Source organism: Suncus etruscus, chromosome 11, assembly GCF_024139225.1.
Source record: "Suncus etruscus isolate mSunEtr1 chromosome 11, mSunEtr1.pri.cur, whole genome shotgun sequence".
NCBI lineage: Eukaryota > Metazoa > Chordata > Mammalia > Eulipotyphla > Soricidae > Suncus > Suncus etruscus.
In genome coordinates, this window is record NC_064858.1 from 74195313 (window position 1) to 74210710 (window position 15398).

Genomic DNA, 15398 nt, shown 5'->3' on the forward strand with positions numbered 1-15398 from the left:
TGGACGCTGGGGGATCAAACCAAAGTCCATCCTGGGTTAGCTGCATGCACCGCAAACACCCTACGGCTGCACTGTTGTTCTGGCCCCCATAATTTTAATTTTTTATATAAATTTATTTTTAATTATTAGAACAAAGATGCAAAGAAAGAGGAAAAGGTAAAGTTACAGTGGAAGGACAATCACCCATAAACAGAATTCTTAGAAGAAAACCCCTTGCTGATACCTTACTTTTGAACTTTCAGCCAAAGAACATTAAGGAAAATAAAATAAAACCCATGTACAATTATTTTGTCCCTCAAGTCCCCAGATTGTAGTACATTATAACATTTCTTAGCAGTACACAAAGCAATCTAAGGCCATAAAACTTATGTAACTCCTTAAACATTGAAGGTATAGTATTTTCTTACATTTCCTTGCCCATGCATATTAGTTTAAGTTAATTACAAAAGTTTAAGTGTTTTTTTTTTTTTAAGGATTAGAGTTAAAGGAGCACCGTATAAACGGTGTTAGAGTTGCAGCTATTGTTTGCATAGGCCCACCAAAATATGAGGGACACAGAAAGGAAAAGCCTTGGCCTAAATACAAGGAGACTCTACCCCTGAAGTTTCCTGGCAGAAGATCAACTCTAGGCTCCAGGCAAACTAGTTTGTCCAATCCAAGTCATTGTCTGTAGTGCCTATACACTTTTATTTTTTACAGTCTCTGTTGTTGGTATCATGTTTCTGTATTAAAGATCCTGGAATCTGCATATCCTAAATTGAAGTCAGGATGGTGTAGAGCGTCTTCTAATTTCACCTCACAATAAAAGGGCAATGCAGAGAGCCCTGTCCTGTAAGCAAGTCATTGTTGTCAAATCTTCTTAGTGTTGAGGAAGTCTCTTTTGAGCAGGTCAATGTCAGAGCAGAGGTAGGGTCTTCCTTGGTAAAGGATTGCTTCCAGATGATGTTATAAATGACCTTGGAAGTTTCGGGGCCGGGCGGTGGCGCTGGAGGTAAGGTGCCTGCCTTGCCTGCGCTAGCCTAGGACGGACCGCGGTTCGATCCCCCGGCGTCCCATATGGTCCCCCAAGAAGCCAGGAGCAACTTCTGAGTGCATAGCCAGGAGTAACCCCTGAGCGTCACAGGGTGTGGCCCAAAAACCAAAAAAAAAAAAAAAAAAAGGAAGTTTCGTAGCTAGCTTCCCTGGTTCAAGGGTGAATGGAGAATGCCCATTCTTCTGAGGCCTGTGCCAGGTCATTATGTCAATGTTTGGGTTGTAAGGACCCATTACTCTACAAGATTTCTGTGTTCCTACCTCTATTAGATAGGAACTTATTTGTATGTATAGTATTTTCCCATTTTAATGTGCCTATGCAAACAAGGAACAATGCCACATGGCGTTATAGGCCCATATGGGGGCTGCAAGAACAAGTCCAAAAATCCCCATGACATGGTTAAACCATAATTTTAATTTTTATCTTATTTTATTTATTTTGGTTTTTGAATCACACCCAGCAGCGCTCAGGGGTTACTCCTGGCTCTACACTCAGAAATCACTCCTGGCAGGCTCGGGAGACTAGATGGGATGCCAGGATTCGAACCAACGTCCTTCTGCTTGCAAGGCAAAGACCTTAACGTCATCTATCTCTCCAGCACCCATAATTTTTATTTTTAAGAAAAAAAAACTTTTTTCTTTATTTAAACACTGTGGTTTTCAAAACTGCTCACAATACAGTTATTTCAGGTATTCAATGTTCTAACACCAATCCTACCACCAGTGTGATCTTCCCTTTACTTTTGCCCCCAGTTTCCCACCTCCCCCAGTGCCCCCTACAACAAAATGGCTAATGGAATTATTGAAAAGTACTTTAGTAAGAGAAAATTTATAAAAAAAAATTTATATCGGGCCCGGAGAGATAGCACAGCAGTGTTTGCCTTGCAAGCAGCCGATCCAGGACCAAAGGTGGTTGGTTCGAATCCCGGCGTCCCATATGGACCCCGTGCCTGCCAGGAGCTATTTCTGAGCAGACAGCCAGGAGTAACCCCTGAGCACCGCCGGGTGTGGCCCAAAAACAAACAAACAAACAAACAAAAAAATTTTATATCTCATAGTGGGGTCATTAAAGTGTCTAAGGTTTACTAAGATGTTGATAGTTGAGCTTTCTGTATTTATTATTTTTGTTGAGTTTAGTTGGTTTTTCCCAAAAAAAAGTTCTTCATAGTTGGGTTTCAAACATACAACGTATCAGGGTCAACCCCTGATACCTTGCACTCCCTCCACATTAGAGTACATTCCATGCTACCACCCCTACCCCTAGCTGGCCAACATAACAGGCTCATTTTAAGTTTTGATTGTTAAAGTTTTGGTCTTATGATTTCATTGTTGTTGACTTTGACTTGGATATTTAATTCTGTTTTTTCCTTTTTCTTTTTGGCTTTCGGGCCACACCCATTTGATGCTCAGGGGTCACTCCTGGCTAAGCGCTCAGAAATTGCCCCTGGCTTGGGGGTACCATATGGGACGCTGGGGGATCGAACCTTGGTCCTTCCTTGGCTAGCGCTTGCAAGGCAGACACCTTACCTCTAGTGCCACCTTGCTGGCACCTATTTCTCTCCACTTTTTGATAGAGTTTTTAAGTTTTGTGGATTAATCTTTGTAAGTACTTTGTCTATCCTAAATATAAAACCTTTATTTTATGTGTTTTTTTTGTTTTGTTTTGTTTTGTTTTTGTTTGGGCCACACCCGGTGATGCTCAGGGGTTACTCCTGGCTATGCGCTCAGAAGTCGCTCCTGGCTTGGGGGACCATATGGGACACCGGGGGATCGAACCGCGGTCCGTCCTAGGCTAGAGCTGGCAAGGCAGGCACCTTACCTCTAGCACCACCGCCCAGCCCCTATTTTATGTGTTGAGTGTAAATATTTTTCTCCCACTCAGTTAGTTGTCTTTTAATTAATTAATTAATTAATTTGGTTTTTGAGCCACACCCGGTGGCACTCAGGGGTTACTCCTGGCCATGTGTGCAGAAATTGCTCCTGGCTTGGGGGATTATATGGGACGCCAGGGGATCGAACCTTGGTCCGTCCTAAGCTAGTGCTGGCAAGGCAGATGCCTTACTGCTCCGTGCCATGCTCCAGTCCCTTGTCTTTTAATTTTAGTCTGTGTTTGATGTAGTCCCATTAATTCAGATTTCATTCTCTAGTCCTTGCCATTGGCATACTATCACTGAAGACTTCTTTGAGGTCTAAGTCTTGGAGTGTTCAATGTTTTCCTTAATGAACTTTATGGATTCAGGTCTAATCTCAAGGTCTTTGACCCACTTAAAATTGATTTTTTTTGGGGGCCACACCCGGTAACGCTCAGGGGTTACTCCTGGCTATGTGCTCAGAAGTTGCTCCTGGCTTGGGGGACCATATGGGACACCGGGGGATCGAACCGCGGTCCGTCCAAGGCTAGCGCAGGCAAGGCAGGCACCTTACCTTTAGCGCCACCGCCCGGCCTTAAAATTGATTTTTGTATAAGATGTGAGATATATATCAATCTTTAATTTATTACATGTGGTTATCCAGTTGTTCCAAATCATTTGTTGAAGAGAATTTTTTTGGAGTCACACCCAGCTGTTCTCAAGGGTTACTCCTGGCTCTGCACTCAGAAATTGTTCCTCACAGGCATGGGGGACCATATAGGATGCTGAGATTCAAATCACCATCCATCCTGAATCATCTGTTTGTAAGGAAATGCCCTACCACTATGCTATCTCTCCGGCCCCTTGAAGATAATTGTTATTCCATTTCAAGTGCTTGGTTCCTTTGTCAAAGATTAATTGACCATATACTTGGGTGGGTTGTCACTGGATCTTCTATTCTGACCTATTGATCTGGAAGTCTGTCTTTGTTCCAATACCATGCTATTTTGATCACTATGGTTTTGTAGTAGAGCTTCAAGTTAGGTAATGAGATGCCTCTCAGTTTCTTGTTCTTCAATATGGGTTTGTTTATCCTAGATCTTTTGTGGTTTCACACAAACTTTATAATTGATTGTTCTAAGTCTTTGAAGAATGCTGTTTGAATTTGGATAGGGATTACATTGAATTTATATAGTAGTTTAGGTAAGATTGTCATTTTGACAATATTAAGTCTTCCATGCACATGACATGTTTTTCTATTTTCCTAGGTGTCCTTCATTTTTTTTCTTAAATATTTTAAAGTTTTCAAAGTTTTCAAGGTATAGGTCTCTCATCTCTCTTGTTAGGTTGATTCCTAGGTTCTTGATGATTTTGGAGCAAAAGCCTTTCATACTTTGCTGACATTATGTTTGATGCGCATATGCTGATCAGAGTTATTACTTCTTGGTCTACTGTTCTCCTGATCAATGAGTGTCCATCCTTATCTCTAATTACTTTCTTGAGGTTTAATAAAATTTGTTCTGATATAAGTATGACTGTCCCAGCTTCCCCCCCCCCCCCCGGTAGCTTGTATAATTCTTTTTTTGTTTTGTTTTTCATTCTTTATTCTGAGCTTATGTCTATCCCAAGAGTTTAAGTGTGTTTCCTGCAAACAGCAAATGATTTTTGTTTCCTGATCCAACCTGCTACTCTGTGCATTTTTATGGGAGAGTTTAGTCATTGATATTAAAAAAAAATATTGACAGAAAGGGCTATCATGCCAGTATTTAGTAAAGGATCATTGCTATTACAATTAGTTATTTAGTTTATATAAATGACCTTTGACTAGTTCATTTAGAGCCAGTTTTATTAGCATGAATGTTGCAAGTTCTTTTTATCTGAAGATATTTTTATTCCTCCCTCCCATAAAAACAAGAAGTTTGGGGCCGGAGAGATAGCACAGCAGTAGGGCATTTGCCTTACATGTGGCCAACATAGGACAGATGGTGGTTCGAATCCCGGTATCCTATATGGTTCCCTGAGCCTGCCAGGGGCGATTTCTGAGGGCAGAGCCAGGAGTAACCCCTGAGCACCTTCGTGTGTGATCCAAAATAAAAAATAAAAAAAAAAGAAAAGAAAAAAGGAGAGAGAGAGAGTTTTTTTTTGTTTTGTTTTTTGTTTTTTGTTTTTGTTTTTGGGCCACACCCGGCGGTGCTCAGGGCTTACTCCTGGCTGTCTGCTCAGAAATAGCTCCTGGCAGGCACAGGGGACCATATGGGACACCGGGATTCGAACCAACCACATTTGGTCATGGATCGGCTGCTTGCAAGGCAAACACTGCTGTGCTATCTCTCCGGGCCCGAGAGAGAGAGAGAGAGAGAGAGAGAGAGAGAGAGAGAGAGAGAGAGAGAGAGAGAGAGAGAGAGAGAGAGAGAGAGAGAGAGAGAAGAGAGAGAGAAGAGAGAGAAGAGAGAGAGAGAGAGAGAGAGAGAGAGAGAGAGAGAGAGAGAGAGAGAGAGGGGGGGGGAGAGAGAGAGAGAGAGAGAGAGAGAGAGAGAGAGAGAGAGAGAGAGAGGTTGAAAATTTCTTTGTCGAGGCTAGAGATATAGAGCACAGTGGTAAGGCATTTGCCTTAGACGCAGAAGGACGGTGGTTCGAATCCCGACATCCCATATGGTCCCCCTAACCTGCCAGGAGTGATTTCTGAGCATAGATAGAGCCAGGAGTAACCCCTGAGCGCTGCCGGGTGTGACCCAAACAAAACAAACAAACAAACAAGCAAAGAAAATTTCTTTGTCAAGTAATTCAAATATGTCACTACATTTTTTTCCTCTTGGGAGATCTGGTTTTATTCTTATGTTTTTTTCCTTTTTCCTTTAGATTTTTCTTCTCCCTTACTGCTTTAAAGAATCTATCTTAATCTTTTTTTTTTTTTTTTTTTTTTTGGCCATTTGGATTGCTATATGTCTTCGTGTTGTTCTATTAAGGTCTGTTTTGTTTAGCACTCTTTTTGTTTCTTAGATTTGTACAGTGGCCCTTTCTAGATAGTGGGGAAGTTCTCTACGATTATCTCTCTCACTATTTGTTCTTCCTCTTCCTCTTTTTCCTCCCCTTCTGGTATTCCTATAATTCTTTTGCTGTTGTTGTTGTTTTGTTTTGTTTTAGGTCACATTGCAGTTGCGCTCAGGCATTACTCCTGACTCTGTGCTCAGAATTCACTCCTGGCAGGCTCGGCTGTGCTATCACTCCAGTTCCCAAACATTCCTATAATTGTGAGATTATTTCTCTTGTCTTTGTGCATTAGATACCTTACATTTTCTTCCATCATTTTGTCTCTCCTTTCTCTTTTTACTTTTTTATCAATGCTGGCTTATAATTTGTCTTTAAGTTCGTCTATATGGTTCTACCTGTGTGATTCTGCTGCTATGGCTTGCTCTTTAGTTCTTTCAATTCTATTTGTATGGATTCTCTCATCTTCTGAAAGAGTTTTTCTTTGAGTTGGTTGAATTGTTCATTTATTGATTGCTTAATTTTTTTTTTTTTTTTTTTTTTTTTTTTTTTTTTTTTTTTTTTTGTTTTTGGGCCACACCCGGTGACGCTCAGGGGTTACTCCTGGCTATGCGCTCAGAAGTCGCTCCTGGCTTGGGGGACCATATGGGACGCCGGGGGATCGAACCGCGGTCCGTCTCCTAGGCTAGCGCAGGTAAGGCAGGCACCTTACCTCGAGCGCCACCGCCCGGCCCCGCTTAATTTTAAATGCAAATGCTTCCTTTATTTCTGTTCCTAAAGCATAAGTATTTGATTTTAGGTCCTCATCTACAAGGCTCAGGAATTTTGATGAGTTTGGAGATTTGCCTAGATTTCTCTCCATATCCCCAATTGCAGTCATCCTCCATAGTTTCTTTATTGATCTTTGCACTTTGTGGGTTGGTATGATGAATTTCAGTGCTATATCATCCCCTCCATAAACAGACCTGGAGACCTAGGAAGGCACCAAATTTTAAAAAGCCCTAACTACCTGAGAATTACCTTTTTCCAAAGCTGTCTATTATTGCAGGATCTTTTCAAAGCAGCCTGTACTCTCAGAGAGGGCAGCATGAAAAGTAGTAATTGTAAGAAAGGATGCTTGAAAAATAACCTGTACACACAGGCATCAGGGCCCTAAGTAACTTTGGTTGCCTGTCTATGATGCATTCAGGAAAAAAGGAGATGGAGCATAAAAAGTAATTGAGGGGGTCCCGAGAGATATTTGCCTTGCAATTGCCTTGCAATCAGCTGATCCAGGACCAAAGGTGGTTGGTTCGAATCCCGGTGTCCCATATGGTCCCCTGTGCCTGCCAGGAGCTATTTCTGAGCAGATAGCCTGAGCACCGCCGGGTGTGACCCAAAAACCAAAAAAAAAAAAAAAAAAAGTAATTGAGACATAACTTCAGCTGACATTTTTAAACAGCTGTTTTTTTGAAAGAAAATGCATCACATAGTTTACATAACTGATCATAATACATTTGTTTTAAGATAAGAGAAAGCAAAGTTATTGGAAAATAGAAAGAAAAAAAGAAAAAATAAAAAAAAAATGGGAGGGGCCGGGAAGTGGCGCTAGAGTTAAGGTGTCTGCCTTGCAACGCTAGTATAGAATGGACTGCGGTTCGATCCCCCGGCGTCCCATATTGTCCCCCCAAGCCAGGAGCAATTTCTGAGCGCATAGCCAGGAGTAACCCCTGAGCGTCAAACGGGTGTGGCCCAAAAACCAAAAAAAAAAAATAATAATAATAAATAAAATAAAATAAAATAAAATGGGAGAGAAGAAAAAAGAAAGAAGAAAAAGTTCAGTGGCAAGTATATTTGTGAAAATAAAATAATTAATACAATAGCAGAAGGTTTAGTAAGCTTTTTTTTTTATAAAGATAAGAGATAAAAATACAATATAAAAAGTGTGTGTGTGTGTGTGTGTGTGTGTGGCAGTTGGCACAGCAAAATATGGGGAAAATAAAAAGGAAAAACCTTAGGCCTAAAAACGGGAAGATCTTACACATGAAGTATCCTGGCATCAGACCAACCCCAGGCTCCAGGCATACTAAGTTGTCTATCCCCAAAGTCTTTCTCTGTGGTTCTATTAAAAGCTCTTCACAATCATGGTTGTTGTTGTCAGGTTTCTGTGGTTCAATATCCTAATTTCTGTACAGATTCTATTTCAAAGTCAGGGTGACACGGAGAGTCTTCTGGTTTCATCTCACCATTAAGTGGCAATACAGAGAGAACCCTGCCCTGAAAGCAGGCTGTTGCTTTCAAGTCATCAGGGTGTCATATGAACCCACTCTGGAGGAAGTCGATACCAGGGCAGCAGTAGAACTTCAGACTTCAGCTGACATTTTTGTTTTGTTTTGTTTTTTTGGGTCACACCCGGCAAAGCTCAGGGGTTACTCCTGGCTTTATGCTCAGAAATCGCTTCTGTTAAGCTCATGGGACCATATAGGATGCCAGGATTCAAACCACCATCCTTCTGCATGCAAGGCAAATGCCCTACCTCATGCTATCTCTCTGGCCCCGAGCACCCACCTTTCAAGGGATCCCAAAAGAGTTCTTAGTATCAGGACTAATCAGTCCATGACATTTCAGGTTCCCTGTTATTTACAAAAGTGATGGGGGAGCTGGCTGGAGAGATAGCACAGTGTATAGAACATTTGACTTGCACACAGCCAACCTGGGTTCAATCTTTGACGTCCATATCATCCCCTGAGCCTGCCAGGAGCAATTTCTGAGTGCAAAGCCAGGAGTAACCTGAGCCCAGCCTGGTGTGCCCAACCCCCCCTACACACACACAAAAGTGATCTGTGTTGGGTTGGAAGACAGACCAGATGTGAAGATGGGCAGCAGGCTGAGGCTAGAGCTTGGGGGACTGGGACTTGTAGAGTTCTGGTTCAAATGAGGAACCATAGGTTCCTCCCTTGGATGATGTATCTGGGTTGGAATAGCAGCTGGACCAGATGTCAGGACAGTAGCAGCTGAGGCTAGAGCGTGGGAAAAGGAATCAGTAGTAACTGAGTTTAGTTGGCTTTTATGTTACTTTTCCATCTAGTTTGGAGTGCTTCTATTGACTGTAAAAATCATGGAATTTGGAGGTAACCACTTGCTCCGGAAGTCTGGGATCTGTAGAACTGGGCCTAAGAGTTTCAATGGTGACTTGTCTTGCTTCTCTCCTGAAATTAGTAGTGACGATATGAAGCTGGGCCTTTCCTTATATGGCAGTAGCTATGGGATGTGACTGTGGCTGCTAGAGCTTCAGCTCTATAGGAGTAGAGGGGATAAGCTGCACCCCCCAACTCCAAGAAGAACCCAGAGTTATCAGCCCCCAAACTAGGGTACCTGGAATTTTTCATAGGTTTGGCATCTCTGCAGATTAATCATGAATCAGTGAAGTTTGGATATTTAGTATGGTTTGCATATCAATGGTTGTATGGTATGGGTGTGGCTGTTGGGGCCTCAGTAGAATAGACTCCCTGACCCTGAGGACACTCCAGAGGACCCAAATACAGGTGTACTTAGCAGGTGAGTTTTAGTAGGATGACTTTCATGTCTTCTGAAATTAGCTGTGAAGCTGGGCCATTGATTACATGGGATGAGGATGCAGCTGTTGGTTTCTTTTCAAGTGTGTGTATGTGTGTGGTAAAAAAAGTAAACCTGGGGCCGGAGAGATAGCATGGAGGTAAGGTGTTTGCCTTTCATGCAGAAGGTCCGTGGTTCAAATCCCGGCGTCCCATATGGTCCCCCGTGCCTGCCAGGAGCGATTTCTGAGCATAGAGCCAGGAGTAACCCCTGAGCACTGCCGGGTGTGACCCAAAAAAAAAAAAAAAAAAAAAAAAAAAGTAAACCTAATTTACACAAGGGCAATGCATGGGATTTACCACTGAGCCACATCCTTGCAGACTTAAAAAACAATTTTTTTAGGGGCTTGAGTAATAGTACAATGGTTAGTGTGATTACCTTGCACATGAGTTTGTTTCCCACACATTATATCGTTCCCAGAACCCACCATAAATGATCCCTGAGTGTAGAGCCAAAAGTAAGCCTGAGTGCTGCCCAAAAATAAAAATTAAAAAATTTTTTTTCAATTAGTGACCATATCCAGTGGTGCAGGGGCACCCTAGACTACTTCCAGGAATACTCTAGCTGGTAGTGCAGGCCTGATGGGTTTGAACTTAAACCCAGTGACATGATGTTGACTGGAACCAGAAGCCACTAAGACTATATCTGGGAGGGGTGGGTTTAGTGTAGGGAGAACATGTGGTCATGGGGTTCAAATTCAGGGCTTGGTACACAAACCACACTCTCTACCCCTTTGTGCTATCTTCCCAGTACAAGTTTCAATATTTTTATACTATTTATTAATTTATTTTATTTTGAGTTCACACCTTCAGTGCTTGGTGGAACATGCAGTGCTAGTGACTGAATCTGGGGTTCCAGTAGATAAAGCATATACTCCTGTCCTTTGAGTTAGCTCCCTGACCCTTTGTTATTTATTTATTTATTTATTTATTTATTTATTTATTTTTGTTTTTTTTGGGGGGGGGCACACCCGGTGATGCTTAGAGGTTACTCCTGGCTATGCGCTCAGAAATCACTCCTGGCTTGGGGGACCATATATGGGATACCGGGGGATCGAACTGTGGTCCATCCTAGGCTAGCATGTGCAAGGCATTACCCCTTGTGCCACTGCTCTGGCCCCACCCTGTTATTTTTAAAATTAATCAAGCTTTCTGTTTTCTTTTCAATATTGTCTTGCCCTTTTTATTACAATGAGTCAAAGTCACACAGTTCAGTTGTGATGCTTGCATACATTGTGATGATGTTCCTGTAGGGTTCCCACACTTTTTAATGGTACAAGGATCACAAAAGGCAGAGCTAGCAGGATCATTTTCAGCATGTGGGGCAGTGTCAGGGATGAAATTCAGACTTAGGCCTGCAAGATTTTCTAAAACTGAGGTATTCCTAGACTTCCCTTTATATTCTCTTTTTTTTTTTTTTTTTTTTTTTTCCCTTTATATTCTCTACCACACTCAACAGCCAAGGTAACAGCTTGTGTGTTGATTGTCTGAGGACGGTGAAAAATATGAGGTAGGAAAACTTCAGCATGAAGTGATCTGCTATTGAAAAGATAAACTATGTGAGCAAATTATGGTAATGATAGCCAGTATTGTGTAGGTTAAGCTCTTACTTTTAGGAACAAGTGATATAGTAGAATTGGTACTTGTCCTGCACGTGATTTTATTTCTAGCACCACATATGGTCTCTTGAGCACCATCAGGCTTCATTTATGAGTACTCAGCCAGGAAAAGCCCTGATACAGTCAAATGTGGTCCAGAAACCAAAACCAAAATAAAATCCTCTTATTTTTATTAATCTTTCCATGGGGAAAGAAACACAAAAGTCTCTTTCTGCTATGCTCAACATTGCTTAGCTAGGTGCTCAAGAGACAGATATCAAACTCCGGCCTCCCACATACAGTCTTTGTTCTACTAACTTTGCATGTTGACAAGTAAAGTCTATAAGAAAGGCAACAAATAAATTAAGAGTTGCAGTTTTTAAAAAAAAAAAATTGGGAGGGGGTGGAGAGATAGCATGGAGATAGGGCATTTGCCTTGCATGCAGGAGGGTGATGGTTCGAATCCTGACATCCCATATGGTCCTCTGAGCCTTCTAAGAGCAATTTCTGAGAGTAAGCCAGGAGTAATATGGGACGCAGGGGATTGAACCCAGGTCCATCTTGGGTCAGCAGCTTGCAAGGTGAACACCCTACTGCTGTGCTATTGCTCTGGCCCCAAGTGAAGTAACATTTTTTTTTTGAAGTAACAGTTTTAAGTGTATGAAGCACATGAAAACAAACCAAACTAAAGTGGAACATCAGGGAATCCATCTGTGACAGGGAAATGCTTCAGCAGAGCTTGAAGGAGATGGAGTCGGCAGGATGGAGAAGAGAAACAAACAGATACTGAGGCATAAAGGAGCAAAATGAGCAGCTGGAAAAGAGTAGTTTGGTTGATTGTAAGGAAGACGTAGATTAGAGACATCACCGGTCCTAAAAACTGAGCAGAAGAGCCTTAAGTACTGAATTCATAGTGAAGCTTTTTCTAAAATATACTGAGAAGTCTTTGTAAGACTTCAAAAGGAGAATGGCATAAGCTGATTCCCCTCCCCCCCCCCCGAAAATTGACAGGATGGTGGAGAATGGCTTGAGTGTGACAAACACACCTTCCTCCTGCTCATGAGCCAAACTGGGTTTTTTTCTGTAAAGGTTTATTTATTTATTTGTTTGTTTATTTATTTATTTATTTTTGGGCTGGGGCAGGTTTAGGTCACACCCAATGGCGCTTAGGGGTTACTCTTGGCTCTGTGCTCAGAAATCTCTCCTGGAAGGCTCAGGGGACCATATGGTATGCCGGCAATTGAACTGGGGGTTTGTCCGGGGTTAGTCTTGTGCAAGGCAAATGCCCTACCGCTGTGCGATTGCTCCGTCAACTCTGTAAAGGATTTAATCAGACAAAACATAGGAAAGGGAGGCCAGGGTCTTACAGCAATGCCATTCAGGAAGTCCAGCCAGCCCTTAATACAGCCACTAATATCACTCCAACTAATAACTCTCCCCCAATACCTGTTCCTCCCACAGTATTCCAGCAAGAGTTCTTACGCGACATGCTGGGAATAGCTCCTTAAGTACAGGGTGTGACACTAAAACAAATAATTAAAATTTCCTTACTGACACATTCTTTTTTTTATTTGCTTTTTGGGCCACACCCTGTGATGCTCAGGAGCAATTTCTGAGCATGGAGCCAGGAGTAACCCTGAGCACTGCCGGGTGTTACCCAAAAACAACCAAGAAAAAAAATTACATTTGGGGCCGGAGAGATAGCATGGAGGTAAGGCGTTTGCCTTTCATGTAGAAGGTCATTGGTTCGAATCCTGGTATCCCATATGGTCCCCCGAGCCTGCCAGGAGCGATTTCTGAGCCTGGACCCAGAAGTAACCTCTGAGTGCTGCCGAGTGTGACCCAAAAACTAAAAAAAAAAAAAGAAAAAAGAAAAAAAGAAATTGCTCCTGGTTCAGGGAACCATAAGGGAAACAGGGGGATCGAACCAAGGTCTCTCCTAGATTGGCTACATGCAAGGCAAATGCTCTTCTGCTGTGCTATCTTACTGATACATTCTTATTTTTCTAAAATTTTCTATCCTAAGCATGAGTTATCTTTAGATGATACCTAAGACTCTATAATACTTAGATTTGTAATGTATCTATAGTACTTAGACTTTAAAACTTTTATTTTTATTATTTTTGTGGGGGGCGTTCAGGGGTTACTTCTTTTTTTTTTTTTTTTTTTTTGGTTTTTCGGGCCACACCCATTTGATGCTCAGGGGTTACTCCTGGCTACATGCTCAGAAATTGTCCCTGGCTTGGGGAAACCATATGGGATGCCGGGGGATCGAACCGTGGTCCTTTCCTTGGCTAGTGCTTGCAAGGCAGACACCTTACCTCTAGCGCCACCTCGCCAGCCCCAGGGGTTACTTCTGATCTGCACTCAGAAATTGTCCTGGCAGGCTCAGAGGACCTTATGGGATGCTGGGATTCGAACCCAAATCTGTCCTAGGTCAACTGTGTGCAAGGCAAATGCCCTACTGCTGTGATATTACTCTGGCTTCAACAATATATATTTTATATATTTTATTTTATTTTTTTGGTTTTTGGGTCACACCCGGCAACGCTCAGGGATTACTCCTGGCTCTACTCTCAGAAATCGCTCCTGGCAGGCTCAATAGAGGAACCATATGGGATGCTGGGTTTTGAACCACCGACCTTCTGCATGAGAGGCAAACGCCTTACCTCATGCTATCTCTCCGGCCCCCTCAACCATATATTTTTATAGTAAAGTGGCAGGTCACAAAATTAATACACAAAAATCCATGGCTTTCCCATATATAAATAATGAGAAAAAGATATATTTTAAAATTCCCTTCAAAATTGTGCCTCAGAAAATCACGTACCTCAGAATCAGCTCAACTATAAAGGTGAAAGACCTAAAAAACACTACTTCAATAATAAAAGAGGACATAAAGAAATAGAAACAAATTCCCCTGCTCATGGATTGGAATGCTTAACATTATTAAAATAGCAATACTTCCCAAAACATTGTACAGATTCAATGTAGTTCCTATAAGGATGCCCATAACATTTTTCAAAAGAGATCAAACATTCCTGAATTTCATAGGGAACAATAAACTTCCAGAAATACCGTAGTTAAAGCAATTTTTGGAAAAAGGAGATAGGAAACATCACCTTTCCAACTTAAATTATACTACAAAGTAGCAATAACCAAAATGGCATGGTATTGGAATAAAGACAGACTCTCAGTGGACTAGAAATGAACATCCTGAGACATATCCTCACCTATATGAAAAAAATTAATCTTCAATAAAGGTACAGAAAGTATGAAATGGAGCAAGGAAAGCATCTTCAGCAAGTGATGCTGGGAAATTAGTAAGCAGCATGCAAGAAAATGAACTCAGATTATTTTCTTTTTCCTCCTCTCAGACTTTTCTTTCTTTCTTTCTTTCTTTCTTTTCTTTCTTTCTTTCTTTCTTTCTTTCTTTCTTTCTTTTTCTTTCTTTCTTTCTTACTTTCTTTCTTCTTTCTTTCTTTCTTTCTTTCTTTCTTTCTTTCTTTCTTCTTTCTTCTTTCTCTTTCTTTCTTTCTTCTTTCTTCTTTCTTTCTTTCTTTCTTTCTTTTTTTCTTTCTTCTTTCTTTCTTTCTTTCTTTCTTTCTTCTTTCTTTCTTTCTTTCTTTCTTTCTTTCTTTCTTTCTTTCTTTTCTTTCTTTCTTTTCTTTCTTTCTTTTCTTTCTTTCTTTCTCTTTCTTTCTTTCTATCTTTCTTTCTTCTTTCCTTTCCTGTTTTTTGGTCACACCCAGTGGCACTCAAGGGTTACTCCTGGCTCTGCACTCAAAAATTGCTCCTGACAGGCTTGGAGGACCAATTGGGATGCTGGAACTCGAACCACCATCCATTCTGGATACGCCAAGTGCAAGGCAAATGCCCTACTACTGTGCTATCACTACGGCCCCTCTCAGACATTTTTCTAACATCATGCACAAAAGTCAAATCAAAATGAAATAAAGATCTTGATACAAGGCCTGAAATCATAAGGCCCATAGAGTAAAATGTAGGTAGAACATTCTATGACATTGAAACTAAAGATATCTTCAAGGATGAAGCACCACTGACAAAACAAGTGGAAGCAGATAAACAAATGAAACTAGATAAAATTAAGATTCTGAGGCCCCAACGCTGGCACAAGTGGTGAGTGTCTGCCTTGTCCATGGTAGTCTAGGTGGGACCACAGTTCGACCCCCCGCCCCTGGACATTCCATATGGTCCCCCAAGCCAGGAATGATTTCTGAGCGCATAGCCAAGAGTAACCCCTGAGCATCAACAGGTGTGGCCCAAAAACCAACAGCAACAACAACAACAACACACAAAAACATAAAACAAAAACC